The sequence below is a fragment of the Prionailurus bengalensis genome, chromosome A1 (genome assembly GCF_016509475.1).
Source record: "Prionailurus bengalensis isolate Pbe53 chromosome A1, Fcat_Pben_1.1_paternal_pri, whole genome shotgun sequence".
Taxonomy (NCBI): Eukaryota; Metazoa; Chordata; class Mammalia; order Carnivora; family Felidae; genus Prionailurus; species Prionailurus bengalensis.
The window spans coordinates 35,563,938-35,576,439 of record NC_057343.1 but is presented as its reverse complement, the minus strand read 5'-3'; the positions used below and the strand labels follow the sequence as shown (position 1 = coordinate 35,576,439).

The window sequence follows — 12,502 nt, the reverse complement described above, 5'->3', positions numbered from 1 at the left end:
TATTGTTTATTTCTGCTCTGATCTTTATTATTTCTCTTCTTCTGCTGGGTTTGGGGTGTCTTTGCTGTTCTGCTTCTATTTCCTTTAGGTGTGCTGTTAGATTTTGTATTTGGGATTTTTCTTGTTTCTTGAGATAGGCCTGGATTGCAATGTATTTTCCTCTCAGGACTGCCTTTGCTGCATCCCAAAGCGTTTGGATTGTTGTATTTTCATTTTTGTTTGTTTCCATATATTTCTTAATTTCTTCTCTAATTGCCTGGTTGACCCACTCATTCCTTAGTACAGTGTTCTTTAACTTCCATGCTTTTGGAGGTTTTCCAGACTTTTTCCTGTGGTTGATTTCAAGCTTCATAGCATTGTGGTCTGAAAGTATGCATGGTATGATCTCAATTCTTGTATACTTATGAAGGGCTGTTTTGTGACCCAGTATGTGATCTATCTTGGAGAATGTTCCATGTGCACTCGAGAAGAAAGTATATTCTGTTGCTTTGGGATGCAAAGTTCTAAATATATCTGTCAAGTCCATCTGATCCAATGTATCATTCAGGGCCCTTGTTTCTTTATTGATCCTGTGTCTAGATGATCTATCCATTTCTGTAAGTGACTGTTAAAGTCCCCTGCAATTGCCACATTCTTATCAATAAGGTTGCTTATGTTTGTGAGTAATTGTTTTATATATTTGGGGGCTCCCGTATTCGGCACATAGACATTTATAATTGTTAGCTCTTCCTGATGGATAGACCCTGTAATTATTATATAATGCCCTTCTTCATCTCTTGTTACAGCCTTTAATTTAAAGTCTAGTTTGTCTTATATAAGTATGGCTACCCCAGCTTTCTTTTGACTTCCAGTCGCATGATAAATAGTTCTCCATCCCCTCACTTTCAATCTGAAGGTGTCCTCAGGTCTAAAAGGAGTCTCTTGTAAACAGCAAATAGATGGGGTTGTTTTTTTATCCATTCTGATACCCTATGTCTTTTGGTTGGTGCATTTAGTCCATTTACATTCAGTGTTAATATAGAAAGATATGGGTTTAGAGTCATTGTGATGTCTGTATGTTTTATGCTTGTAGGGATGTCTCTGGTACTTTGTCTCACAGGATCCCCCTTAGGGTCTCTTATAGGGGTGGTTTAGTGGTGATGAATTCCTTCAGTTTTTGTTTGTTTGGGAAGACCTTTATCTCTCCTTCTATTCTAAATGACAGACTTGCTGAATAAAGGATTCTCTGCTGCATATTTTTTCTGTTCATCACAGTGAAGATTTCCTGCCATTCCTTTGTGTCCTGCCAAGTTTCAGTAGAGAGATCGGTCACGAGTCTTATAGGTCTCCCTTTATATGTTAGAGCACGTTTATCCCTCGCTGCTTTCAGAATTTTCTCTTTATCCTTGTATTTTGCCAGTTTCACTATGATATGTCATGCAGAAGATCGATTCAAGTTACGTCTGAAGGGAGTTCTCTGTGCCTCTTGGATTTCAATGCTTTTTCCTTCCCCAGATCAGGGAAGTTCTCAGCTATTATTTCTTCAAGTACACCTTCAGCACCTTTCCCTCTCTCTTCCTCCTCTGGAATACCAATTATGCGTAGATTATTTCTCTTTAGTGCATCACTTAGTTCTCTAATTTTCCCCTCATACTCCTGGATTTTTTTTATCTCTCTTTTTCTCAGCTTCCTCTTTTTCCATAACTTTATCTTCTAGTTCACCTATTCTCTCCTCTGCCTCTTCAATCTGAGCCATGGTTGTCTCCATTTTATTTTGCAGCTCGTTTATAGCATTTTTTAGCTCCTGCTGACTGTTCCTTAGTCCCTTGATCTCTGTAGCAATAGATTCTCTGCTGTCCTCTATTCTGTTTTCAAGCCCAGCAATTAATTTTATGACTATTATTCTAAATTCACTTTCTGTTATATTGTTTAAATACTTTTTGATCAGATTGTTAGCTGTTGTTATTTCCTGGAGTTTCTTTTGAGGGGAATTCTTCTGTTTCGTCATTTTGGATAGTCCCTGGAATGGTGCGGAACTGCAGGGCACTTCCCCTGTGCCGTCTTGAATAACTCGCGATGGTGGGCGGGGCCGCAGTCAGACCTGATGTCTGCCCCCAGCCCATCGCTGGGGCCACACTCAGACTGGTGTGTGCCTTCTCTTCCCCTCTCCTAGGGGTGGGATTCACTGTGGGGTGGCTTGGCCCGTCTGGGCTACTTGCACACTGTCAGACTTGTGGTGCTGAGGATCTGGTGTATTTGCTGGGGTGGATCGGCAAGGTGCACAGGGGCGGGAGGGGCAGGCTCAGCTCGCTTTTCCTTGGGAGATCCGCTTCTGGGGGGGCCCTGTGGCACCAGGAGGGAGTCAGACCTGCCAGAGGGATGGATCCGCAGAAGAACAGCTCTGGGTGTTTGTGCGGTGCAAGCAAGTTTTCTGGCAGGAACTGGTTCCCTTTGGGATTTTGGCTGGGGGATGGGTGAGTAAGATGGCGCTGGCGAGCACCTTTGTTCCCTGCGAAGCTGAGCTCTGTCGCCTGGGGCTCAACAACTCTCTCTCCCCTTGTCCTCCAGCCCTCCCGCTCTCTGAGCAGAGCTGTTAACTTGTAACCTTCCAGATGTTAAGTCCCGCTTGCTGTCAGAACACACTCTGTCTGGCCTCTCCGCTTTTGCAAGCCAGACTCTGCCAGCTCTGCTTTGCTGGCAGGCTGCCCATCCGCTCCGGCTCCCTCCCGCCAGTCCGTGGAGTGCGCACCGCCTCTCCGCCCTTCCTACCCTCTTCCGTGGGCCTCTCGTCTGCGCTTGGCTCCAGAGAATCCGTTCTGCTAGTCTTCTGGTGGTTTTCTGGGTTAGTTAGGCAGGTGAGATTTAGGTGGAGTCTAAGTGATCAGCAGGACAAGGTGAGCCCAGCGTCCTCCTAAGCCGCCATCTTCCCTCCTCTCCAGTAATGCTTGTTTTCAAAATATAAACACAATCCTGTTATATTACATACTCCAAACCACTTTCTTTTAGTCTCTATGTTTCAGGAAAGAGTTCCTTTTCCATTTTTTAATGAAATAGTCGGCTATTTATAACTTGGCCATTAGACACTTCCAAAAATTTCTTCAATGAAAGAAAAAAAAACCCTTCATTTTGAAAAAGTTTATCTGATATTAAATAACTGAGTAGGATCCAAATTACCAGCTAACAGTTCACACTGCAATAGAAACAAAACATTAGAAAGTTCCATGACAGAGTTACTACAGAGAGTGATTAATTGGATCGGGTTTCTTTGACATATGACTACGCTTTCTTTATGGCCTCATTTATTTGTGGCCTCTAAAGGGGTGTTTCAGTCATAGTAGCTATAGGCAATTCATTATTCCTTTTAAGAAAAAAAAAAATCAAAATGACAACCCTTTATTTTTAAACGATCAACTGCATTGTCCTTGCTATTTCTAATGATAGCTATTTGTTGAAAGTGACTGTAAAAGCTGGCATACCCTAAAAAGACTACTGGTTGTGTCTATTCTAGCTGTGAAGGTTTTTCAAGTAGGAAAAGCCTAATTTAATTTGGTTCTCCATTTTTTTGATATTCACAGGAGAACTAGACAATAGTCTCCGGTGGGCTCAATCAAGGTATAGATGCTTGATGCATCATTGTGAAAATCCAACACTATCTCACAGGGCTAGAGCAATACAGCTAGTTCGTACACCACAGACAAAAAACAGGAGACAAAAGTCTCTGTTTCTTTTGAGTATAATTTACTGTGCAACTTAAACTCTGGACCTGTTTAATGGTCCTAACAGCAGAGTTTCTAGGCCAACGACTAAATCAGCTGCAGTGCTCTGCATTTGCAGACAAGCCTTATGATTTACAAAATTTAATAAGCTGGGCCCTCATGACATTTCCCCCCAAGATTCTGCTTTTATAGTCACTGCCAAGAAGGTTGTCAAAGAAGCATATACCCATTGGCATAATGAAAGCTTATTTATTTATTTGTATTTTTTTTGGCCCAAATGCATATAAATATACTCCTACTATTGGTAATTCATTAACAATGAAAAATTCTAGAGCGTTTCCCTTGCCGGATACGGTAATACATTAGTGACTTTTTTGCATTGGTTTATGGGAGCGATATTTCTTGGGTAGTATTTTTGTGAGTGTCTGCCAAATAGAGTACAGACGAAGGTCAGATGACTTAACAGTTTCTCATCTGCACACTGATTCTTTAAGTCAAGGTTTGCCGTAAGTCAAAGTCCCTTGTCACAACTTGAAAGTTTATCTTTTGTATTGAGGCCACATACAGTGTTTTGTTTTGATTTCTTTGCCTTTATTTTTTTTAAAAGGTACAACTGTTTGGCAGCTTTGCCTAAGAGGCTTCTATTATATCAGCCTGGTTGTGTTGCTTTGTTATATCAAGATGGCTCTTTGGGGTCAACTTTGGATTTTAAATATGAAACACAAAAGTGCATTGGGATGATTCTGTTTTATTAGAATAGGCACTACCCTCACCAATCATGCTTTGCTCTTCTTGGGTGCCCTGGTTTGTCCATCATGTGATACCACTAAGTGAGAAGCTTGCAAAAATCATAACCTGATCCACTTGGAATCTCTGGCTCGGTTAATAGTCTCTTGGTAACTGACACACCTGGTGGTATTATTTTCTATTAAGTAAAATTATGCTATTCATCAATTTGAATTAGAAGTAGCCCTGAGGTTACTCTTTTGAAGGGATGTTGCTCCTGTTGAGACTGCATACAAAAAAGAATGTATCTTCCATTGTTTTAGGCTTATTCACCCTTCCTTTTAAAGATAGATTTCTCCAAATCTTTAAATAGGTTTGCCTTATGTGTCCTGTTTCCTGTCTCCATCGTTCTTCTCTTTTATTTCTCCCAATCAACGACTTGTTTTCTCTGTTACATGATTCACATTCATGTAGATTAGTTCCACAGCTTTCCCCACTGCCCTCCCCCCACCCCATTCAACTCAGTCCCGGGGGAATTGTATTCCTATTACAAAATGTATACATTTTAAGCTGTTTGGGAAGGCTGGCTTACATATAATGATAAATGTGAGGAAAAATAGGTATATTCTATTATCATAACCTGCCTGCTCTATTTTCTTTCCTCTATAGGGAGTTTTCATGGGTGCATGGCAAAACAAATTGCAATCACCTGGGTGTTTTCCACTCTAGTTCTGTCATTCTGAATGATAAATGTATTTATTCTTTGGTTGAAAATTAATATATTTATCTACCTATCTATCTCTGTACACGCACTTATATCTTTTTATATTCATGGGCAGATGATAAGCAACAACTAAAGAGAACAGGTTGAAAATATATATATTTTTTCCTGGGATCAATGAAAAAATGTTTTATGTTCACGTTTAAATGTTTAAGGCCTGGGGTAAGACAGCTTTTAAGGTCAACCAGACAGGAAGATTTTCCTCTCCTAAGCATCTATCAACAGTCCTTGGAAGAGCAGTCAGCACTAGCATAATTTAATATGCCTTCTCTCTGAGAAGAATGCCTCTTTGACATCATGTCACAACTGGTGCTTCAACTGAAGATTTTCAGGTGGTCTATGTTTTGCTGCACTGATTTCCTTTTATCATTTTAGTCACAGTTTCAAACCTCTTTACCTCTTTTTTTCTTATGTGTTCTAGACACGAGGAAAATAAAGACTCATAAAAATTATGCATTCCTCTGGTGCTCTCTTTCCACACTGAAAACAAGGAAGAGTTGCTACCCTGCAGATGTTAGGCAGCCCCGTTCCAGAATCTGCTGAACTTGCAGGTCATTTGTGGCTAGGCTGGGGCATGGTACGTCGGGGATTAAGCACCAGGCTTGACAGGCGCAGCTGGGAAGGGACAGATAAATTGGATCATGTATGTTGCCAGCAGGGGGCGCTGCAGAGCAATAATCATTGAGGATGTTCAACTGGTTAATCCAAAATAATACGTGTAAGAATGTTCCTTCTGTTGGGGCAAGAGATGTGGGAGAGGAAAAAGACAGAAGATAATGAATACAATTGAAACCAATCAGGGAAGTAAAGTGTGTGTGTGTGTGTGTGTGTGTGTGTGTGTGTGTCTAGCAATATAAAATATAAAATTCTTGGGAAAGAATGAAGCAGTATCAGGAGAGTTCAAGATTAGTACATGGCAAAGAAAACTTTAAAAAAATTTTATGAATCATAAATATTTTTGCAAATGTAACTAAAGTTGCCAATTTGAGACTACTGAAAAATGACTCTCCCCTCACCCCCACCCTCCTCCTCCAAAGACAAACCATATGTCTTAAAGATATTGCAATATATTCTCTTCTGGGGAGGTGCCTGCTCAGAGAAATAAATCAAATATTTCTATACATTTCCCATTGTTTGTTTCTGTAAGACAATTTTCTGTGAATTGTGGTGCTTTAAAAATATATGGTTACACTTGTGTTATCCAACACAAGTTATTTATTTACTGAAGAGGATTATCTGGAATATATGGACCTATGCTGGTATGTCATATTTGGAAGGAGAGAATTAAGCTATAATTTCTTAGAGCAGGATTTTCCTCTGTGTTTGGAATATTGAGAGTTGTGAATATAAAGACGTGTTCCTAGGCTCTATTTTTTCTCCCCTAGAACCTCAGAGCTGAGTGAGGGTGTAGGAAAAAACAAACAAACAACAAAACACAAGGATGTTATCTATTGACCACACATCATACAATGCTGGGGAGCAGTTGATCCTTAAATTTTCATTCTGTATGTAATCTAAAAGAGCCTTATTTATTTAAATAGATCCAATCTTTATAGCAATCAGAGTAAATACTTTAATAAAGAATTCTAATTCTAGTAATAAAGTAAGTAAAGGGAAAATGTACACAGAATCAAGAAGCTGAAACACCTGTTGGCAGAATCTCATGGGGGAATACTGGCTCTAATATAAATGCATTTGCTTTACCCAGCAGTTCAGGGATATCAGCTAAAATGTCATGCTAAACGAAGGAAAGGAAATGGAAGAAACTGTTCAGTTTAGCTTTATATAAATACTGCAAACACTTATGTATGCATTGGATTTTCTGATATCTAATTTAAACTAGTATTGATCAGAATTCTTTTAAAATGACATTTGGTACCCTGAAAATAGTCCAGAAAGTCTTTATGAAATGATATGTTATCATTCCTTACAGGTATGGACAGGGATTAGCTGGAAACTGGCCGAAACCTAATGCATGAGTGAATCAGGTTATAAAATTGATACCATCTATGAAAGTCTTCAAGAATTCAGTTCACTTCAACAAAAACTTATTTAGCATCTACTAAGTGCCAGATACTATGTTAGGAATTAGCAACCATTAGAAGAATAAGATAATTTCATTGACCTGAAGGACCTTAAAGAGTGGTGGAAAGACATCAGTGAATTTCAAAGCAGTGGGACAAAGTTTGGTTAGAGATTTCTGCAGTGCTGCAGAAGTTTAGGGAGTGGTAGCTCTATTTGTGTTGGGGGTTGTGGTGAGTACTTAACCCAGCATGGGGAGTCAAGACCGGCTTTCTGGAGGAAATGACGCACAAGTTGGTTTTCAAGGATTAAGTTAGAGGGTGACAAGAATTGCTATTGCAATTCACTAGGGACATAGGTTTTGAAGTTATCTTACAGGGATAATTTGTGTGTTTTACCATCTTAGTTTTTAAACACTCCTTTGTATAAGTGACTATCTTATTTTTCAGAATCTTTAAATTCCCGTAATGACAGCCTGATGCTTCAGAGATTAGGATTCAGTCATTCAACAAAGTGTTCCATTAACTTAACTTATTTTACTACGAGGGAAAGCGACTTATTCCTTGACAAACAATTAGTGAGCTCTACTACATGCCAGGCACTGTTCTATGCACTGAATTTGAATGAAAGCTTTTCTCTACTTTCATTAATCTTATATCACATTACATAGGCTTAACCCAAGTCTCTGAACAACAGCTACTACAGCTTATAAAATACTTTGTCTTGCATACTTTAATATTTACAACAGTACTATGAGATGGTAGACTGTCTTTGCTTCCTTTCTTTGAGGCAGATTGTCTCACTTGCACATCTGTGAAGCATTGAACATGAAGTACAGAACCCTAGGGCTACCTCTCCTCTAGTTTGACCCCAACATGATCCTGAAATTTGATTTTTGAACTTTAAGCTGAATTCTGTTGACAGCCTCTTGGTCCAATGCAGCAGATCAAATTCAATAAATATTTGTTGTTACCATCCAGCAAGTCATGTTTAATATTAGGAATACTATCTCAGGGAGTTTATAGTTAATTAAAGAAGGAAAAAGTCATATAATCTCAAACAGATGTATAATTACACACTGATAAAACTGTAAAGTCATATTATGCTATGAGGTGGTATAATGGGGTAAGGGAACAGACAAAGGGAGGTATGTTAGTGAAGGTTTCCAGCAAGAATTTATTCATATGGGTGTTCAGGAAGAGTGCGTTGGAGTCAACTAAGACAAGGGGTGTGTGTGTGTGTGTGTGTGTGTGTGTGTGTGTGTGTGTAGGAGGGGAAGGGGCACACTGGGAGGATTCTAGGGACAGATAAAGAGTGTGAGCAAAACTATAGAGGCAGGTTGGTGTAAAGGGTCTGTTGAACAAAGGGAGAATGTGCAAGATGAGGCTGGAGAGGTAAGCAGGAACCAGGTCATTTAGAGTCTTGTAAGATTGTAAGAGCCATGGGAAGTACTAAAGAATTTTCAGTTAGAGAGTGACAAGATCAGATTTGAAATGCCATGTTGTTTTCAGTGTGGAGAACCAATTAGGAAGAGTCAAGAACAGATGTAGAGAAACCAGTTAGGGATTAAGTACAGCAGTTCAGGGGAAAGATGATGGTAGTTTGGACTGGGATGGTGGCAGTAGTAATGAAGAGAAATAGATGAATTTCAGAGATATTCATGTAAAGTCTTAGGGCTTATAGATGAATTGGATATGGAGGCAAAGATACTAACCATACATTTTTGGAGTATACAAATGTCATTCACTGGAAAAAAGAACTCTGTATGAAAACCAGGTTTGGAACAGGAGGAGGTCTTGGGTTCATTCTGGGACATGATGAGTTTGAAGAATCTTTATACTACTAGAGGTTTGTTTTTTTTTTCTTCAAAAATTTGTAAGGTCTATTTATTTTTGAGAGAGAGAGAGAGAGAGAGAGAGAGACAGAGAGAGAGAGACAGAGAGAGAGAGACAGAGACAGAGACAGAGACAGAGAGTGAACAAGGGAGAGGCAGACACAGAATCCGAAGCAGGCTCCAGGCTCTGAGCTGTCAGCACAGAGCCCAATGCGGGGCTCAAACTCACAAACCACGAGATCATGACCTGAGCCAAAGTCAGACACGTAACCGACTGAGCCACCCAGGTGCCCCACTAACAGAGGTGTTTTAAGTAGGGTTTCTAGGACTAGAGGTCAGAGGGAAGACTGGAGTGAGTATATACACAGGCATCATTAATACACAAATGTCCTTGAAACTATAGTCACGGCAGTTTATCTTCCTCGTTCTGATTTTATCTAAATGCTCTCAGTTATATCTACCTGTGAGTTCCTCCCCCCATTCCACCTCTGCCCTCAATCTCTATTCCTTCCCCCCTCTTTTTCTTCCTGGAAGACATTTCACGACTCCAACTATCACCTCCATGCAGATAAATCCAAAATATATTTCTCTACTTCTGACATTTCTTCCCAGCTCTGGTCTCCTATCTCCAGCGAAATTATGCAGAGATCCTACTGGGTGCCCCCCACTATCTCAAATTTAATAGATCAAATGATGAATTAACTATCCCTTGGGCTTAGTTTCTTTTTCAGTAACCAGAAGGTCATCTGGATGACAGCAGAGGTTCCCAAAACTGACTTATCATCAGAATCGTTCTGATGTGTGATGCTGGACTCCATAGTCTAAAGAGCTCTTCAGGTGTTTCCAGCGATCGGCCAAGTTAGAAGCACTGTTCAAGGGAGAGGATCATCAAAGTAACTGATCTTAGGTCCTAGTGTGTCATAAGCCTATTCTGTACTCTCTCTTTCCCCAAATTAGCACTTATATTGAATAGCAATGTGACATTGAAAGAGCTATTTTATTTCCTTGAGCCTCAGTTCTCTCAACTATAAAACGAATGTCAAAATATCTACAGCAGATTGTTGTCATGATGAGAAAGTGAGGTTAGATGTGTAAAATATGCAGTATTGTGGCTTGTATACAACAGGAGTTTTCTAATTTGCTTGCTCCACCTCTATTTTTTCTAGTTCATTCTCCACACCACTAACAAATTGATTTTCTGTAAATGTCACTTTTATTTTGTCACTCTTCCTCATGACCTCTGTGGTTTCCCATTACTTTCAGCAGTAATATTCAGACTCTGACTCCAAAGGCAAATATGTTTCTTCAAGAGCAGTTTGTGGTGTTTAACTACCTTTGATTTCTGATTTAGCATCCATGTAATTCAAAATTTAGAAACATTGTTTTTTATAAGTACGAATGTTAATAATTTTGAAATTTGAGTTATACACCCCCCCTTTGAAATGATGTTTAAAAAATAATCATTATCTTATTTTTTTTGTAGCAAAAAACCATACACTTGCCATAAAAGTATTAAAAATAGAGGAAATAGTAGCAAGCAATTCCACTGCACATGTGTATTAAATTCTTGAGCTGCATGTACTTCTCTAGCCCAGGAACTTCTGGGGATGGGCCCCTGAGTGATTCGGCGAGGTCTACCTTGGCTCTGAAACAGTCTCCCTAAGCTGTAAATGATTGATTTCAGATCAGCCTTTGAGCTGATAGCAGGAAGGGAGCAAGAACACGAAAATGTCAGATTCCTGGATGGAATGAGAGGCAGCAGCAAAAATAACTTGAATGTCTTACTAGCATGGTTTTACTGTGTTGACCTCCTTTAATCCATGCAGACCATTTCCTTTTTATATTGGGAGATATATTATCACTTTACTTCTTCCAGGGTCCCTTAATGATTACTGGTGAAGAATAGTGCTACTACCCCTTTGGGGTGAAAGACTTTCCCCAGAGTCACCCAGACAACTTGCAGACCTCTCTGTTTAGGATGATCTTTTCAGAACCAACGGAAGAGGAGTTTTTCTCCTGGCACAGTGGCTGTGTGGGCACACAGACACAGAGGCTGTGTGACCCAATATATTTGCTTCCCAAAGGAGTGTTTACCTCCAAATTTGCTTTTATAAAGAAGCGATTAGTGGGACCTCCTGCTTTTCAAGATACTTCTTTGGAAGTCTCCTTCTTTGTTATTCTCTTTCCTCAGCTTTGGGAGAGACCTAGACGAGGAGGAAAAGGGAGTTACTAATCAAGGGGTATAAAGTTTCAGTTAAGCATGATGAATAAGCTCTAGAGATTCACTTTACAATATTGTACCTATAGTCAACAATAATGCCTTGTATACTTCTAATTTGTTAGGAAGGTAAATCTCATGTAAAGTGTTCTTACCACAATAAATAGAATACATTTAAATAAATAAGTAAAACTGCTATAAAAAAAAAAAGAAAGAAAAGAAAAGAACCTACAAGAATAGAGAAAACTGGCTAAGAAACCCAGACTACCACTTACAAATTTTGCTGACCTGAGCAAAGGACTCAATTTTCCAGGGCCTCAGTTTCCCTACCTATAAAGTGGTGATGCAGGAATCCCCCTGAACAGGGTTATTGAAGGATTCTGATGAGTTAGTTTATAAGATCATAATGGTATTTATTATCTAAGGCTCCTGCGATGGCTTCTGGTGCATGCCAGGCACTGGGGATATGTTTTGGTGATTGTTTTAATCAGCAAGTGCATTAGTTTGATACCAAATTGCTTTTCCTTTTGATATTAACACAAGCTGCTGAAGAAGCAGACAAAGGAAGCAGAAGTAAATACCAGAGACTATTGACAATTTCTCCTAATTCCCTGAGGTCTGCTTTTACCTCTCTCCTTTGTTTAGGGCCTTTTGCTTTTAGCCTGTAGGCAAGGCAAATAAACACTGTTTACAAGATATTTGAGTTCCTCCATGCCCTGACAACATTTCTTTTCACCTCCTCTCCACCAGAAAGGCCATAGCAATGACCAAAATGGCTTGCAACAAAAGGAGACTGTCAGCGGAGAGTCACGTGTCCATTAATTCTCCCAGAAAGGATTCTGATTTAAGGTATTGTTCTTTAGGAGGATATGGGAGGTGGGTATTAATTTGATTCTGGTTTGATCTCATTTTGATCTGATTTTATCTGATCATAACATAAACATAAAATCCTTCCTAAAGTGAAAATGTCCCCATTAATATTTTCTCATATACATATACATGTTCTCAGAAAAAAATGAGAATAAAGTATAAGAAAAAAATAGAAACAACCCACAAGAGTATCACCTAGAAATTCTTTTATTAATAGAAAGCATTTCAATCTATGAGTATACCGTGACATTTCTTGCTAGACTCCTATTGATGGCTGTTTAAGTTGTTTATAGTTTTTAAAAATAAAAACCTTTATATCAATGTTTATAAGCAGCTTTATTCACAATAGCCAAAAA

The 12,502-nt window shown here is 39.2% G+C and overlaps 1 long non-coding RNA gene across 1 annotated transcript in view; it reads left to right on the top strand.

Moving 5' to 3' along the window:
* Positions 1 to 12,145, top strand: part of LOC122483293 — a 79,676-nt gene extending 67,531 nt beyond the window's left edge. The window contains exon 3 of the long non-coding RNA XR_006297378.1: positions 12,027 to 12,145. This is a non-coding gene — a long non-coding RNA (uncharacterized LOC122483293). The remainder of the gene's footprint in view (positions 1 to 12,026) is intronic.
* Positions 12,146 to 12,502: the final 357 nt, after the last annotated feature.